The sequence below is a fragment of the Brachycentrus maculatus genome, unplaced genomic scaffold, assembly GCF_059751285.1.
Source record: "Brachycentrus maculatus isolate JH-2025_06_01 unplaced genomic scaffold, ASM5975128v1 h1tg000598l, whole genome shotgun sequence".
In the NCBI taxonomy this organism is placed as follows: domain Eukaryota; kingdom Metazoa; phylum Arthropoda; class Insecta; order Trichoptera; family Brachycentridae; genus Brachycentrus; species Brachycentrus maculatus.
The window spans coordinates 28,552-46,627 of NW_028281338.1; positions in this window are offsets into that span (position 1 = coordinate 28,552).

Consider the following 18,076-nt stretch of genomic DNA (forward strand, 5'->3'; position numbering starts at 1 on the left):
AATTTCCATAATTTATCGAAAGCGGAAAAAACTTATCGATTACCATAATAAATATATTTACAAGGATGATCATGGTTGCAGGCAAAATAAAAATCAATGAAATTAATTATTTTTAAATAATATTTATATTAAATAACATAAAAAATTTTCGAAGAACATTAATGTCACATAAATATTACACAAAACTTGTCAATTCCTTCTTACATCGTAATATTAATACATATATATTTCAATTTTGAATTATTTTTGTTCGCAATATTTTTTCAATAAAGTCTTATTGCGAATTGAAAAAACTATAAAGCCATTGAAATTATCAAAGAGAGATTTGCATATTAGAGTATTTCCTTTCCTACTTAGGATGTGTCTGTAGTTAGGATAGTTATCATACCTGCGGACAACCCTCTGAAATAGTGGTTTATTTGTTTTTTTTTTTAACATCAATTTTGTCCATTTATTTAAACAAATATGGGAGAATGAACATGAAACTCCTCTTTATCCATAAATAAAAACTTTTCTGAAAGTCTCAAATTAATTTTAACTCCTGTCACATCAACACTTCAAACCAGAGAACTCAGATCTTTGTCTTTTTAGTGCACACTGATAGCGGGTATGTATTTTCTATGTAAGTATCGTGATTTTATATATTTTCTAGATAAGTATGTTGGAGACATGTAGATATAATAGTGAATATTCCTTTTTTGTTTGGTTTTATATATTTTCCAGTTAAGTAGAGTGATTTTATATATTTTCTAGATAAGTATGTTGGAGACATGTAGATATAATAATGAATACTCCTTTTTTGTTTGATTTAATATATTTTCTAGATAAGTATGTTGGAGACATGTGGAAATAATAATGAATATTGCTTTTTCTTGTTTTATTTCATATATGTATTTTTTACATAAGTATCGTGATTTTATATATTTTCTATATAAGTATGTTGGAGACATGTGGAAATAATAATGAATATTCCTTTTTCGTTTGATTTTATGTATTTATTTTCTATATAAGGATCGAGATTTTATATATTTTCTAGATAAGTACATTGGAGACATGCGGAAATATAAATGAATATTCCTTTTTTTGTTTGATTTTATATATTTTCTAGAAAATCATCGTTAACTAACACCTATTAGTAAGTGTATTTCAACACGTACACAATTTATTGTTCACTTATCTCTGATGATGACTAAGATTTTTGAATTGTTTTTCCAAACATTGTTTTTCCAAAACACAATGGTTATTAGCGGCAATTAACAGCTATTTTCATATAATCTCACTTTAGCACGAGATCATAACACGTCTCAGTAATCAGCGAACTGCGACAATTTTATTACTGTCGGAGATACCATCCACCGAGCGCGCGTTATGACACGTGCATGTCTCGATATAGTATTTATTCACGACAATTCATAGGAGAAAGATTGGCACCGACGCAGGGCTCTTTGCATCCTAGTGTCTGTCACAATAACGTCGTAACCATCAGAACTTATTTTTCATTAAAGTTGCAGTTATTTTGTGCATTGCTTACACAATTGCTAAAGGCAAAATGAGTTTTAAGTTTTGTACTGACATTTCTCGGTGGAACTGCATTTTATAGAATAAAATAACAACTATGTAATATTTCCTACATGAATTTCACGTTTTGCTCGTCAAGTAAAATTCTTGTGGAAAAAAATGCATAATTGTTATTTTCTTCTTAAAATAAGTTAAGGTGATTTGAATGATGCTTACGGCCTAGCATTTGGCTGGCTTAATGACTCACATCCTCAGATGCTCAGACCACCATCTTCAACATAAAAAGGGAAGAACGATGCACGTTTCATGTCAAGTTGAGACACCCTAAAAATTGACAGTGTCCGATATAATAAATAACATTTATTTTGTTAAAAGGATTTTCCTAAATTTAAGTTTTGCACCAATTTTTCTCGTCGAAACTGCATTTAATATAATGAATAATTAAAACAACTATTAAGTTTTTTTACCTCATGAGACTGACAGTGTGTGACATCATCAGACTGATGATGTTCCATACTACTGGTACTAACATCAGACCTATCTGGTAAAGTCGGTAACGACGATACCTGGTCACTGGTCAAATAAGTCAAAAAGAATATTGTTGTTGTTTTATTATATAAAAGGATGTTTATTTTACTTTCGCAACTTTACGCGCAAATCGGGGACAGTTACGACCTTACGACAGTTAGTCGGGGATCGATTATATGTAGGTACGTTTAAGAAATGATGGCTCGTCATATTCATCCTTAATTTCACTCCACATAACAATTTTCTGACTTGATTTAAAAACTGACCTCAAGGTGCTTAAGGCACTGCATCGAATAAACGCAGTTCCAACTTGATCATATACCTCATCAAGGCAATTCAATCCTGCTCTTCGGATGCTTGTCAAACATCAAGCTCACTTGGCTTAATATGTTTTTTTTTTTTTTTTTTTAAATGCTACGTAGGAGGTTTTCATAGATCAGCATCGGTACCCTTACTATGTACTCACAAAAGCAAGGCCACGCCCACAGACCATTGACATACAAACAATGCAGATAACTCGTGCGGGACTCGTGCGCTGATAAGAATCTAGTGCACTTTTTTACTATTCAAAAATGCGGGTATTATCGTGAATTATTTCCTAACAAGCGTAGCGAGATTTATTCAATAAGAATTAATTCATTGAAATGACGGTTGAATATTTGAAACGCCACTAGAAAAAAAATAATGAGGTTTACCCATTTTGCGAAGTCTAGAAGCATCCATCCGTTCTTTTAACCCTCCGTCTACCGCAAACAAAAAGTAGCGATAACTACCGTTCTGAGTGCAATAGACCCTTGTGTAAAAAATGGTACTTTCTTTACTTGTAACTCTCGTAAATGTTTTTTTTTTAATTTTAAAATTTTCTTAATTTTTTAATTTAAAAAAAAACAGATACAAAATATTTATTCGAGCATTTATATTTTATTTTATTTTTATTTGTTCGGAAATTGTACAGCTTTACATTTAAAAATGGATAAAATAAACGATAGTTACATTAACAATAATAAACATTACATTATATTTAAAAAAATAGTTACATTATTAAAAATTAAGCCAATTAAACAATTCCACATTTATGTTATATTAAATATTAAAAACAATTCAGGGATAAAAAAGGATATGGTATAAAAAAATAGGTTTTGCGGGAAGGAGAAGGTTAAATATTGTTATCTCTTTATAATTTACATGTTAAATTAGGACTTTCAATAAACCCAATATTAACTTCGGAATGCGTCTGTTGGACTCGCTTATGTCTACACGTTGTCAATCACGGGTAGAATGGTGAATGTTACCCGTGTATAAAGTGATCACTTAAACCAACCTAAAATAGGACATAGTCTTGTAAATATCCGGACTTCCATATCCTTCTTCATGTATGTTGAGATGTAATAATGTCAAAATAACTTTTATTTGGTAAACACCACTATTTTTATCTATTACTAATTTTAATTAACCAAGTAAAATTTCAATTAAAAATGGAAAAATGTTATTTCAATATTTTATGACTGCGGAATTATTAATGACATTGTTAAAAGGATATGGCCAAAATATTGTGAAATGTGACTTTTTTAGTGAACAAATTTTTACATGGTAATTATTTTAAAAAAATTTAACACTTAAATATGCCACTTTAATGAGTTTTATTTATATTTACGACTAGTTTCAAAAACTTACAGATGTTTTCATCTTCGGGTAAAAATTAAAACTATGGTAAATTCTCATATATATTTTCTTATTTGTATCTTTTAAATATGTTTCTCACCTTATGTTTTTTTTATATGGCTACTTATTATACCTAATTATTGTTTTATATTTTGCCCTGTATTAGCTTTGTTTGATTTTTCATATTTTTTTCTAACTTTTTTATCAGTGTTTCAGTCTTGTTAACCTTTATCCCATGTCTTAAAATGAGAAATGGAACTTACTCATCGGGAATATTATATTTATGACTTATGTATGTAATAAATATGTTTTGAAATATACATTTTTTAAATACTTGTTCCATCCATTTTTTATTTGAATTTACTAAGATTAATTTAAATCGACAATAGATGATATTACCGAATCAATCAATGAAATTGTAAAAGTAGCTCATAAGTGGAGAAACCCCGATTTGTGAACAAGGATTTGAATACCCACGAAATATTGTTAAAAGTGGTATTTATTTGGACAAAATTTTCCATCTAAAAACTGACAAAAATTCGATGGTTCAACAGATAAATAAGCTTTCATGTACCAAGTTCCCGTTCGTACGAATTTCGGTCCTCTTCATATGAACAAATAAAGCGGGCAATACCAATTACAATAAATCTCACACGAGACCAGCCGCGGGGCGCCGCTCTCCGCCGCCGTCGGGCACGACCACGCTAGGGGGGCCCTGCGCGTTCCCGCGTGTTCCCGCGTGTTCCGTGTTCCGTGTTCCCGGCGTGCGCACGAAGCGTGTCTAATAACCGACGCACGCTCGGACGTTATTAGCGTTTTATCTCCGCGGCGCACAAAGCCCTGTTTGCGCGCCAGCCGCCATCTTGGATTTCCATCACACGAATTCCTCCCCGAGCGGCTAGGCACGAACGTTGCCCGCGAAGCACGCGCGAAAAGGCGGACACATTGCACATAGCTCATAGCCAAACAATGCGGCTACCCAATTTTAAAACGTAGTATTTTTTACATTAAAAAAAATGGAATTACCCGCCTTAACTTACAGAACCTAAAATTTGGTGGTGTCAAAAGTCTGCGTAATCGGAGTGCATGTATGACTAGATGTAAGGATGTGAAAGAGGCGAGGAATGTTTGTCAGGACAGAAGAGTGTGGCGTTCCATCCTTTCTGCTTACCTCTGCGGGGAAACGGCGTGATGGTAGTAGTAATAGTACTTCTTGATACTTGCCTGCATATAATAATGATAATAATAATTTGGATAATTTATGCAGCGCCATTTTCGTAAAATACTACCTCAAGGGCGCGTACACAGACGTAAATTATGATTAATATTTATTCATTTATTTAATGGAATAAACCGCTAAGCCTTTACTTTTTATACTTGTCTGCAGATAATAAAAGTAACAATAATTTTTGATAATTTTTACAGCGCAATTTAATAAAATACTAGCTTAAGGGCGCTTACACAGACTTGAATTATGATATAAAAATGATAATGATAGACAGCAAAAATATATTTGAAAAAGGATAGGGTAGTAGTACGAAAATTATATTTCATAAATTGATTCGACAGTCACTTTGTGGTCATAATAACAATTCAACTTTAAATATTGCAATTTTCATTTATAGTGACACATTATGTTTGATAATGATTCTGTATTAAATAACCATCAGCTGCTTCTCCGCAGGGGTAAACGGAGAAAATAGAACGCTACACCAAACTATCTTTGCAAACAATCTTTATCTTTTTCACGTTCATACATCTCCTCTTCCACTCGTATACCCGCTGATTATTCCTACTCCTGACTTGACTTCTTTCAAGTATTTGAAATAAAGATCATGCCAAGTTTTCTTCGATCATCCTCTGCTCCGGTATTCAACTATATTCCCCACATAAATTATTTTACTATTCCTTCATCGTACATTCGATTCACATACCCAAACCATCTCAACACACCTTTGACAATTTCATATTATTTTTTGACATCTCATCAAAGATGAAGAAGAACATGGAAGTCTGGACATTTACGGGGCTGACGACCGTCATAGGCTGGTTTAAGTGATCACTCTACACACGTGTAACATTCACCAATTCTACCCATTATTGACAACTACACTACTCAAATTCTTGGAAGTTCTATATATATGAACCAATTTTGAAACATTGTTATTGAATCACTAGAACTTCACTAGAGAAATATATTGGTTAGGTGAAATGAAGCTATTTATCAAGCAGAAACACTTTTATTAGTATGTGAGGTCCAAATCCTGGATTATAATCACATACATCAGCCCTGTAAATCTTCAGACTTCCATATTCTTCTTCATCTTTGATGAGATGTCAAAAAATAATATGAAAAATAACTTCTATAATTGGAGATAATCCTGATTTGTGAACAAGTATTTGGACACACTCAAGATGTTTTGATAATTTCATCGATAATGCTTATTTCAGCTTTCCATTTTTTTTTCTTCTATCACCATTCGAACATCTATCGTACATCGTTTCGCCGCACTAAAAGATCGCATATCGACTGCATTCAATCTACTTTCATCCTTCTTTACTTACTCCATACTTCACATCCATACATTACGCTTTGAATAATCCAAGTATCTTTATACACATAGTATATAGGTAGAAGCTATCTGGCAAGGAACAGCTGGCTGGACTTCAGGCTTCCCTTGTTCGAGTAGGTTGGTAATCCATAAAGCAGACCTACACTGTTTTCTTGAGATACAAACTTATCATTCTACCAGACTAAGTAATCTATTGTTTCTCTCGATCCTGCGTCTCTCTGAGATGGAATACATTGCATGTATACATTTCACAGCGTTCTTTGTCTTAGTATATCAACATTACAGCGTTTTGGTTACTTCATTGCTTTAGTAAAAGCTTTCATTCGTTTTTGATAATAAATTACGATAGATAATAAGGACTGAATTTATTTGAGCCTCATTTTATTTTATTTTAATTACAAGTACAACATTTTGATTGTGACCAAATACTTGTAAAACAATATTATTTATATTCTAAGTATTAACTTTGTGATTTTCCATTTTATAATTAAAATGAAATTTTGTTTTAAAATCACTATAAAGTGTTTTAAAACAAAGTTACATTTTAATAGATTATAGTAATTTTAAAACAACATTTTGAGTGTATCCAAATACCTGTTCACAAAATCTGGATTATCTCCAATTGCAGGAGTTATTTTCATATTATTTTTCGACATCTCATCAAAGATTAAGAAGAATATGGAATATTACAGTCCCGTAAATGAGTATAAATAACAATTCTTAAAAAATCTATTTCCAATATATTCTATTTTTTTTAAATATATGCGTAATGAATTGTATTATATATTTGAGAAAAAAACTGAATTTACTATTTAAATTAAAAAAATTACCGCTAAATGGATTCAATAATATACAGAATGCAGAACGTTACACAAGTGTATAAAGTTATCACTTAAGTGAACCAAATGCCACGTCGTCCGCTCTGGAAAGCTCAGATTTCCATCTTATATCGTATAAAAATGAGAGATGCTTCGTCTCAGATTAATATATATTTACCTTTATTATTTTCCCTAAGGCTGAGATCTCAAACATTCAAATTTGGAATGCGACTGACCGCGCTAGGGGTTTGATTTGTTTCCGAACATAATTTTTAAAATTTGTATTTATTAAAATTTGACTTTTTTTAGGCTATATATTGAAAAAAATCATATTTTTTTAACATCTAACCTTTCAATAGCTCTTTTTTTTCAAAACCATATATTTATGAAAAAAATAAACTCATTTTTGAATTCAAAATCGGTATTTTGAGCAAAAAAATCAATTACGTCAAAGGTCTGTGTTTAATGAATGTTTTAGTAAATTATAGTATAGTATATTAGCCTAAATAGGCGCATTTGTTAATGTATCGTGTTCAAAAATATCTTATATATCTCATAGGTAACTTTATGAATTACCACTAAACTTAATAACAAGCTGACGCGTGTTTCACAATGCTAACATTTCTGAACTCTGAAAACATCAGAAACTTCCACTTTATACACAGCTTCTTCTAATATAAAGTTTCCGGTGTTTTCGTTTGAAGGTTTTCAGTCTCCTGTAAGTGTTGGGAATTTTGCACGTGTCTGGTGTTCGCCGGCTCCCTCTATGCTGCGCTCACATCGACCCATCTAATTCCATCGCCGATTAGTCCCTAATTGACTGATGATGAGATTACCCCGTTAGATGCTGTACTTGTCCCGATCGGCCGCCTATGGGTGCATCTCTGGTCGGTTCATGTTGTAAATAGGCGTTGCAAACTTGGGTGCATTCTTTTAAATATTACATGAATTAACGATAGATTTTTTTACGTGATGAATAATCGAGGCTTTGAGTAAACCTGCTGATATTATAAGCTATAATTGTTCGTAAGGTATATATTTTTTTTATCGTTTCGTCCAGGATATTTCACGATTTTTATTAATACGACAATTACAGTTTTTCTTTAATGAAATCGTAAGATTTTTACAGTAGCATAGACTATGTGATGATACATGAAACCAATTACTGAGCACATAACTCATAGATAATTATCTCAATATATATATGGAACAAAAGGAAAATAAAGCAATGGATAAAGGGTCAAAAGTTAATACTGAGAAAATTGTAAAGAGGTTATTATTTTTAACTTTTTTCTGTCTTTTTTGTGTGTATATTATATTAAAATTGATAAAAATATATTTTTTAAAACTCCACCGACAAGACATATAAGGTGGCTTGGTGGGTGTCTGCAAAAAAATAACATGTTTATTATGTTTGTCCGCCTCCGTAGTGTAATGGTCAGCACGCTCGGCTACCGTTCTGGAGGTCCCGGGTTCGATTCCCAAGGGAGGTAAAATAAATATAAGTGATTTTTTCACTATAATATTTATTCAATATTACCATGGACTGGTACCTGAAGCGGAGGGCTGATCACCTTTCCTTCATGTGTAAACGATCAAGATAACACTGCGTTAATATGACAAGTGCCCTATGCACCATTGGGGTGCGGATAAGGGTTTTATTATTATGTTTATGAATTTGTAAATGGATGTACATATATATGTATTTATATGTAAATAACAAATAAATGAAGAAAAAAAGATAAGTTCATGTCATTTTTTTTATTAATCAAACCATTTATTGCGTAAACTTAATACCACCTGGTAGCCGACATCACTGGAGAATGATATTATAAAAATTCTGATCCTTTTTTAAGTATTATGAAGTACTCGAGTAAGAAAAAGTGTCAATAATGCAAGGGAACTTCGTAAATATTATATAGGAGAAATAAAAATCTCGAAGTGGTAAAAGATACCAAGAAAAAAAATACTAGACTTATCTTATTTTAATCTTATTTCATTCCGTTTTATCTTTTTACCCTAATTATTGTTTTTCAGATTCGCAAAACTACTTAACGTAGCTTGTCTGTGGATTTTTTTAAATTTCTAATTATTTTTAGATCTAAAACAAATGACTTTTGAATAACATTTATACTTCACATTACACAATTTCAGTACCTTTAAAATGTCTTTAAAAAAGCTAATGTCAAGATAGTTAAAATGTCGTTAGGAGGTAAAAAATAATACAAAATTCAACCCGATACTTTTTTTCCATTATTTAAAGTGACCGCAAAAATGTGCGCTAATAATTCAGTCAGTTTCTAATACCCCCTTTTTCATTCATGATATCGCGTTCAACGCTAAATTAACGCAAAATTTAATGAGTCACTAAATCATGGATAAATCGGATGATAAAAAAAAACAAACAGATTTTAGCGCTAATTTATATAGCTACACACACAAAGGGTGAAAGATGTTAGATAAAAAAATGTAGCACACCATCACGAACATCATCACAATGTAATTTAAAGAAGGAAGTATGAGGTGAATCGCCATTTTAAGACATTTATACGTTTATTACACGATCATTAAGCGCCAAACCGAGTGTTGCTGATTATAAAAAAAAAAACGTAATGCATACCATCTGCGTATCGTACTTCGGATTATCTCTAATAGATCTCTTTAATCAACTTCAGAAGATGTGGTAGTTTGTTTGAAATAATTGAAACGCTTGTACGCTTGCCAAATGTTTGGTACCCAAGTTCTGCAATACGTTCAGCCGCGAACTCCCAACGTAATTGGAATATCAATCTAGCAGAACGGATCCCAGCGATTTATTCGTTCGCCTCTCTTAACATCTCGAGATGCGATGGCTTGAAATAGAAATGAACGAAAATATTCTCCTTAAGAACGTACCACTACCTTCGCAGAGTGAAATAGAGAAGCGTAATCAATTTTTATGTCAGGTCTAAAGTAACAAGTGAATAAAATAGAATAACTTATGGGGTTCTCTTGTAGTCACGACTTCCTATTAAATTCCCACATATTCGGAAACTACAACCGACTACTCCTATCAAAAACAAAACCTAGTATCCATAAAAAAACAACAACACGGGAGATACAAAAAAATATTTTAGTGATAGAATTATACATACTGTGGTTATGTTGTCCCTTTGACCAACAGCGAGTATACATATATCGCTCACTCCTTTCAAGAACGTCATAAATCAAAAATCGTCAATTTTCAGCTTTGCGTGTTTTCGGAAAGCCCAGAAAATGTACTATATCACAGCAAAAGAGGTATATTTTTAAATTAATATTTATCTGCTACAGGGCAGAAAGTGTTGTTTTTGCATTTTGAAGAAAAGATATTGTTTAATTATTTTTTAAAATAAACTAAACATTTTTCAAATGGAGAAAAAACCTTCAGGTTTTACGTAAAAATATTTGTTGCACAGTAAAAAGTTCAATAAGTGGCTTGATATTTATTTTTAAAACATTGTTTTATATTTTTAAACTTTAAAAACGCTCTCCTGAAAAATCAAGTTTTTTTGATTTATGACGTTCTTGAAAGGAGTGAGCGATATGTATGAATTGGAACAGGTCTTTTTTTCATTTTCTTATAACCTCTGATGCGAATGGACCTGTTGTGATGGGTTGCCTCCCCGTTCTAATTTCTAGATTCTAATTCTAAAGCCTAAATCTAATTTATTCTAATCTTTTGAGATATTAAAAAATATATACATAATATAAAATCTACGTAGATAATAATTAATCTACATAAGTAAATGTTATTGAAGGTAACATACATTTATCGAAAATCAAATAACTTTTTAACACAAATATAGAATTGAGTTATGGAATCAAATTTCAATAAGCCCTTGAGATTATTTTTCAAAAAATGGTGTTACACAAATAAAACATTTATTTCATTTTTAAATTTAAAAAATGTGCATTTATTCTTCTTCTTATTATTATTATTATAGGTCTTGCAGCCTGTTTTTAAGAAGTTATAAATGCCTGTTTAAAAAAAAAACAAAACAGGCATTTATAACTTTTTAATATAAATAGAACTCAAACTTTGTAACCACTTTTATATTTGGTAGTATTTTTCAACCGGTTTCGACAAGCACCTAGTCTACTTCAGGGCTCGATACGTACTTCTCATCCACGTATCCGTCCCAGAAGAAGATAAGGGCTTATGAAAACCGGGTGGAAAAATAGTACTAAAAATACAAGTACTTATAAAAAAGGTAAATTTTCATACAAATATCATAAAATATAATAAGAAATTTATTTCTTTCATTAAAAGATTCATGCAATGATAAATAAATGCAAAGTTGAACTGAGAAATCATTGTAAAATTCTTTCAGGGATTTAGTCAATATTTTAATACTTTTTTTAAATTCTGTACCGAAATATACCTCTAGAGTGAAAAGTCACTTTTCACAAATTTATTTTCACGAAAATAAAAACATTTCACAAAATCACGTTCAGATCAAGTATAATACGATAAAAACAATTCACGTTCCTTCATATAAAATACGTCTGTCATCATATATCATTTGAGTTTAAAATCTCGCTTTAGTTATCCGATATATCATTGCTGTTTCGTGCTACTAGTCATTGCTTTCAAATTACGTGCATTTTATAATTAATTTTAACAACGACCGAAGCAAAGAAGCTAATAATATCATCGTCAAATTAACGTACCTAGATTTTCTACTGATATTTGCTGTTGGAATTGAATTTGATTACGCCAGTAGTCGCCAAACCGCAGCTCACAAAAAAAGTACAGATGTTTTCATAGACAAGTGCTCACAAAAACCGTCATAGGCTAGTTTAAGTGATCACTTTACACACGTGTAACATTCACCAATTCTACCCATTATTGACAACCACACTACTCAAATTCTTGGAAGTTCTATATTTACATATGAAACAATTTTTAAACGTTGTTCTTGAATCACTACAACTTCACTGGAGACATCTATTGGTGAGATGAAAAGAAGCTTTTTATTGAACAGAAACTCTTTTACTAGTATGTGAGGTCTGAATCCTGGATGACGGTCGCCAGCCTCGTAAATACCCAGACTTTCATATTCTTCTTCATCTTTGATGAGATATCAAAAAATAAAATAAATATCACTTGTTAAACACCACTATTTCTTTGTTTAAGAAATAGAGATGTAAAAAATATGATAATGAAAAAGTTTAATATAAAATAAAACCGTAAATAAGGATTATATTGTTATTTTCTTCTCCGATTTTTCGTTCTTAATCTTGTTTACTTTTAGTCATGTTCACCTTTTTTCTTTTCTCATTAGCTGTACTGAGAACTCGATTACTCATTCCGAAAAGTCTATCTACGGATGTAGTAAGAGTTAAAGATCGGTACTAGAATACAACATCAAAGCGAAATCATCAAGAGGCTGAATGGCCAATTATTTATTAGCCAGTTGGTATAAGTATGTTTGTAATTCTTGTTCAGTTGGGCGTTTAGCTAGACCAGCTAGAGATCGGAGTTGGGGCGAAAATAACGACTCGAATGTTGTTTTCTGTTTTCTTCAGTGCTATATACGGTACCTACAAAGAAAAGAAGTAGCAAAAAGTAATGTTAAAATAGGAGAAAGGCGTCGAAGCAATATTTATTTTTAAAAAAAATATACAAAAATGTATAAGAATATGACCCTCAATGTATAATTTACCAATATTGTTAACAAATTCAAATACTATTTCATTTTAAATTTAACTTTTACATTCTGACTACGCGAAATGTTATTTATTACTAGCTGCACCAGGTCACGCAATGCTGAGGCTTAGTCTGGTTAAACTTAAAAGAAAGAAAATAGAAACCACACCTTTCTTATATGTTAATTTGACAATACTAATTAAGAGAATGGAAATATAAAATCTATGGAACAACAATGCAATTGAAAACAATGAATTAAAAATATTAGAAAAAGTAAAAATAATGGGACAAAAATGGGATAATGGTACACAGGGAAAATGTAAAATATAAAACAATAAATAGGTAAAGTAAAAAGGCATATTAAAAACAAACACACATAAAGTCAAAAGCATGTCGAAAGAAAACAAATGAGAAAATATAACTAATCACTTTTACAAATATTTTCCATAAAGTATTTTTTCAGTTCATTCATTTTGGATCCCTGCATGCGTTCTATTTTATATACCATATGTCAGGGAGCTGGTTAATTTGGGTATAGGCAATATATTTAATATATTGCGAGGACCTTACTTCAAACCCAGTTGTGTTTATAGGCTCCACATATATTTTATTATATCCTCGTGTATTATAATAATGAATATCTCTGTTAAAAACCGGTTTGGTGTAAAGCCTTTTTGATTTTTTTTAATCTTTGTACTGGAAGATAGTTTGTTCAACTGACGGATAATCGAAACCCGGATAATAGGTATACAATAGTACATCAATTTACAAGAGGTACACCACAAGAACGAAAACATCATACAATTATAAAAATAAATTTGTTTTGGAATGCATTAACTTAATTTATCTCTCCATTGAAGATAAAGTAATTCTTGCGGGTTTCTCTCAATCCGTACTCTTTACCCCGGCCGTACATTCTGCGGTTTCTGGTTTCTTGAGCCTTGTAAAAAAATAAATGGCTTGTATTGCCATATCGTAATCAAGGATTGCGGTCTCAAATCCAGTTTATGGCCGAACAGAAATGTACGGTAATAAAAGTAAAAAATAAAGCAAAGAAAACTTCAACTGTAGCTAGGCATGGTACGGAATTACAATGAATTTCCATTTATAATATTTTCTTTTCGTAATTATTTATGACATAAATACATACAGTAAAACCTCGATATAACGGATTGATTAAGGGAGCTGGTGTCCGTTAAAGCAGAAAGTCCGTTTTATGAAAATAAGTTTAAAATAAATCGTAAAATAAAATAAACTTTTTTAAATTGAACATTGTATTAAGATATAAATAATCAATACAAAATATAAACAGTATTCTATTTGTCGTTTTCGGACATGTTGTTTGATATCGACGCACTTGCTTTCAGTAATCCTGCTTTCAATTAAGTTTTGTTTGCACTTTTGAAGTTTGCTCTTCTTTTAAATCAACTCTGTAATATTAAATAAGGTTGAACTTCGTTTACTAACGAATAGTCAATAAATTTTTTTAGATCGTCGAAATGTGATTAATTTATTATATCTTTATCAGGTCCCCCCCTTAATTTGGCTTCAATACAGATAATTGACTCTAAATTATTTTTTATGCCAAATAAACAATGTATTATCTGTATAAAATAAAGCCAAAATATTGTTTTTAACCACTTTAATTAAAACACATTTCTCAAACCGGCTTCGAAAAACACTTGTCATGTTCACTTATGAATATGTATTTATTGATTTGGCATTTAATTTAAAGAACTCCATTTTGATTTATGTATTAATTTTTAAATCAAACACAGATTTTTTGAGTCTACTAAGTTGTATTTTATTGAAAAATGTATTTTATGTGTTTTTGTTAATAAAATATAACTTAGTAGACTCAAAAAAACCGTGTTTGATTTAAAAATTAATACACACATAAATATGTATCCCTAAAGTTGACAAAGTGTTTGTCAAAACCAGTTGGAAAAAATAACCAAAAATAAATTTGGTTAAAAACAAAGTTATGCTTTTATTTTATAAAGTTTTCTAAAATGTACCACAACGTGTCTTCAAAAAACATTAAAAAACAATATTATCATGATTTGTGCCCATGTTACATGCTATGATTTGTGCAGATCTAAGTGTCTAATTTGAGATTGAATATTTATTCGTCTTTTCCACTCTTGCTAATTCTTATACCCCCTCTTCTAGGTATACATCTCGCCACAAAACATAGCCAGGAGGAAATTGTGGCCAGTACCCCATTCCAGACCGGATATGGAAACAATAAACTGCACATTATCTTTACTGGCCATTCAGATCAAAGAGCAGGAAGCCACAGAGACAAGAAATTGTAGCCATAAAGATTTTTGATAAACCACACAAATTTCATCTATGGAGGCAGATGGCGTTCGATATTAAAATTGTAATGAGATTAATTAAAGATGTAATTTATGAATAATTGTTACCAAAATTCATTGAAACGTTAGTTGATAATAATGATACATTAAATTAGGGAACACAATATGTTTTTTTTTTTTTTAAATGAAGTTCTCAGGAAATTTCTGTTTTGTACAAAATATAATTTAAATTCAATATTTAAGAGTACCCTTGTCTTATTTAAATTTAGATACAAAAAACTATTTCTAAAAATAAAATAACATGAAATCATACTTAAAACCCTTACTTTAACTTAAATGCAATTGTCATTTTAATACACTACTTACATTCATTCAATTTAAATTCATTTTGTCCGAAAAAAATATAAAGTCATTGTTCTCAACCACTGCTTTGTTTATATAACATAAATGGCTGTTGTCTAGCGTACCAACCTGATGATGTCGATAAAAATGAAACCCGGTTACTGGTCAAATTCAACATATTTGGAAAAAAAACTTATTATTTTATTACACGACTTAATTGTATTATAAAATAAAAAGCTTTATAAAAGCTATCCTCATCCCACCATAGAGGGTTAACGTCAACTTGCGCATACTGTGTAACAAGTTTGATTAATATATCTAGAAGTTCCAAGAATTTGAGTAGTGTGGTTGTCAACCAAGGGCCAATGTTATACTTGTATAAAGTTATTATTTTAACCAGCCTATGACGGTCGTAAGCCCCGTAAATGCCTAGACATTGAGATGTCGAAAAAAAGGTATACCTATGTATTTTAAAAGATTGTGTGACCTACATAATAATAATCTCTAAAACCGACTGGTAGAGTACAAAAGCCACAAGATCTAAATATGTATGCACAGGTCCAAAATCCGAATATTGAAATCCTTTCATCTCAAGATTCCTCGGCTGCATTGTCTCCAGTTTCTGTTCGATCTCCCCGGAGAGCAGAACTGCACAGCATCACATTGTGAGACCAAAGGCACAATGGACCTTTACAAGGGGCCGGTCTAAGCAACTGAACAGTGCTGGAGAACAATGTGGGATGAGATAACCGGTGCAGCCACTCCCAGAAACTGGAGCAATTTGCCTATCGGCCATCAGGGAAAATTGAAACGGAACATTGTTTTACAAGTGTAATCTTTAGCCCGAAGCAAATCCGTTGCAACACTGGTGAACGATATTTTTCAATCAATATTTGAAACACTAAAATAGTTATTTTAGATTTTATAACTTACAAAATGAATATTTGAAATTTTATTGTTTTTTTTTTAAACTATTTTTCAGTCAATATTTGAAGCACTGAAATTTTCCTTATAACTTACAAAATCAATATTTGAAAATTAATTTTGTTTTGTTTTTAACAATATTTTTCAGTCAATATTTAAAGCACAAAAATTGCAATGTTCCACTACATAACGTACTTAATTTATAATTTTCCATTTTACAAGGTACAAAATGAATATTTGAAATTTCGTTGTTTTATTTTAAAGTGTTTTTCAGTCAATATTAGAAGCACTAAATAACTTACGAAATTAATATTTGAAATTTCTTTTTGTTTTGTTTTTAATAATATTTATCAGTGAATATTTAAAGCACAAAAATTGCAATGTTCCATTATATAACTTACAAAATTTATAATTTTTAATTTTATAACCAACATATGTTGTAAATATTTAATCTTTGGTTTTGTTTTTTTAAACGCCATTTTTCAGTCAATATTTGAAGCACTTAATTGTGGTTTTCCATTATATAACTTACAAAATAAATATTTGAAATTACGTTTTGTTTTTTAACAACATTTTTTAATCAACGTATGAAGCACTAAAATGGTTATTTTCCGTTTTAAAAGTTACAAAATAAACGTTTGAAATATTAATCGATTTTTTTAAGCCCTTATATACCTCCAATAGTGCAAAGAACACTACATTATATATAATCAGCGTTATCTTTATAGATAAGTATACGGTGCCCTGCGCTTCAGGGTAATATTAAAGTGAAAAAACACTTTTATTATTTTGACCCACTTGGAAATCGAACCCAGACCTCCAGTACAGTAGGCAAACGCGCTGATAACTATATTATGGAGGTGGACAAAGGATTCGTCTCTGAAACAATAATAATAAATCTGACTATGATGAATGGTTACTACAGAGGAGAACAGCCTCCAGTTATATAGAAAGATAAATCAATTAGTTTCCAAATATAGTTCTCCGAACAGTTATGTATATATTTAGATCTCAATTAGTTTCTAAATATAGTGATTCCATGACAAAGTCATTGCATAAGTTTTATGACTAATTTTAAATTTATTAATCTACGAAACAGATGGGATTCAGATTATTGCAAAATTTTGTGAATTACTTAACTATTTACGTTATAAAAACGTCGAAGTAATAAATAATATAATTTATGAACCAATTTTGAAACGTTGTTCTTGAATCATTAGAACTTCACAAGAGACATCTATTGTTGAGATGAAAAGAAGTTTTTCTATTGAGCAAAAACTCAAGTAGTGATTATTATCCAGGAGTCGGATCTCACATACTAATAAAAGAGTTTCTGCTCAATAAAAAAGCTTATTTTTAATCTCAAAAATAAATATAATTTATATTTGAAGCAACAACTTTGTGATTTTCTATTTTATAATTAAAATGTTACTTTGTTTAAAAATCACTATAAAGTATTTTAAAACAAAGTTACATTTGCATTATAGTAATAAACAAATTTGGAAATTATACGTGGAAAAAAATGTTATCTGCATATTGAAAATAGTTTCCTTTAATTGAACATGAACGTTGTTATTTTCCTAATCTTTCTAATTTTTCGTCTACGTTTTTGGATCTGGCGGTGGATCGGAGGGCATGTATGACTAGATGTATGGATGTAAAGGAGGCGAGGAGTGTATGTCAGGACAGAAGGGTGTGGCATTCCATCCTCTCTGCCTA